The sequence below is a fragment of the Orycteropus afer genome, unplaced genomic scaffold, assembly GCF_000298275.1.
Source record: "Orycteropus afer afer isolate SDZICR_OR568_19922 unplaced genomic scaffold, OryAfe1.0 scaffold00322, whole genome shotgun sequence".
Lineage (NCBI taxonomy): Eukaryota > Metazoa > Chordata > Mammalia > Tubulidentata > Orycteropodidae > Orycteropus > Orycteropus afer.
In genome coordinates, this window is record NW_006921909.1 from 3994427 (window position 1) to 3996056 (window position 1630).

Sequence of the window (1630 nt, forward strand, 5' to 3'; positions counted from 1 at the left end):
ACAGGAGAATCTGACCATACCAGTCTCACTCAATAGTGCTGCATCCATGCTCACTTTGATAGTGTTGTTGTTGTTGTTATGTGCCGTCGAGTTGGACCCAACTCATAGCAACTCCTGCTTGGGTTTCCAAGGCAGTATCACTACAGAAGTAGATTGCCCAATCTTCCTTCTGAGGAGTGGCTGGGGGGTGAAAACCACCAGCCTTCTGGTTAGCAGTCACATGCCTTAGGCACTATGCTACCGGAGCTCCCACACGTTGATAGTACACACAGTAAAAGTCATTCCTATGACAGTTAGAATAAAGATGAAATTGAGGGTGGTGACCTGCGGTAGGCAGCAGTCCTGGTCTTGGTTGATACGGACATCATTTCATCCAGTGAGGAGCTGCAACTGTCCCCTACACATACTCTTTAACCTAGACGGCTGCATTTGAACCTGCATTTCAATTCCCACATTGTCTCCTGCCTGTTCCGAATTTTTCTGCAGCAGAAAAGTAAGCATTTGGAATTATTTCATGTGCTGGGAGTGCTTTCTGGGATGGTTGAATTCTTGGAGATTCAAGCAGCAAATGGTCACACACAGGGCTCAGAAAGGAGATCACACACGTCAGGTGACAGAGTAGCTTCTCTACTGACCCTTGTCGAGGTGCAAAGGCAGAGAGGCGTTCAGTGTTTAGTGCCTTTAGCACAGACTGGTCTGAAAAGCAGCCGTACACGTGACAGCCCAGGCATTCTTACAGACCAGGAAGAAAATCACAGTCTCCTCAGGACAGAGGTATGAGACCAGCAAGAGTCTAGCATCCACTCTTTCCTTCCAGGCCTGTCTAGGTCTTCTTTATGCCTCTCTTCTCTTTTCTGGAGTCAATTCACTCATAAATTCTCTCTTCTTGGTTTTCCATGTCATCACTGCTGTTGACAATATCACAGGGACACTAGCCCAGGAAGAACTTCCTCAGCAGGCTGGGGAGGCTTCCAAGCCACAAGGAAATTTTACTTTCTGCTGAACAGCATTGGTGAAGGCTTCCTTGACTGGTCCAGATTTCTTGATGACCAGAGTTGGCATTGTCCAACATGGTCACCCAACAGAAGTAGGCGTAGCAGGCCCAACACTTCAGTCGGGCAATAGTATAGGGATGAGGCAGGTTTAGCAGCCCAGTCTCAGTCCAGAGAACCACCCTGAAAGCCACAGATTAGCTCTTCCCCTGGCAGGGGCCATCTTGCACCTCAAAAGTGTGATGCATATTACAGTTACCTATTTTTGCTTTTTATCCTAGATGGGGAAAAGTTATCATGCAGTAAAGAGATATTCATGTGTAAGTTTGGCTCAGCATTCAGGCTGACACCTTGTTCATCCATCAAGACTTGCTTCTAAAACTCTTACCCCACTTTGCTCACCAATAAATTCTACCCAATCCCAACAACTTCCACACTTTACAAGGTACACTTGTGTCATTTTGCTTAGGTTCTAAAACTCTATACATTTTTTTCCTAATTTTTCCCTTCCAGATACTAACAGAACCCTGCAATTTTTTTTTTTTTTCCTCATTACTACATTTTTCCTAAAGAACAGCTTTTCTTTTGGCCAGTCAGTGGTCAATATCTTATAAATGGGTTTTCCTTTTCAATGCTTT

The 1630-nt window shown here is 45.0% G+C and overlaps 1 pseudogene; it reads right to left on the reverse strand.

Moving 5' to 3' along the window:
• Positions 1–237: 237 nt before the first annotated feature.
• LOC103206511 lies at positions 238–1452 on the reverse strand (annotated as a pseudogene).
• Positions 1453–1630: the final 178 nt, after the last annotated feature.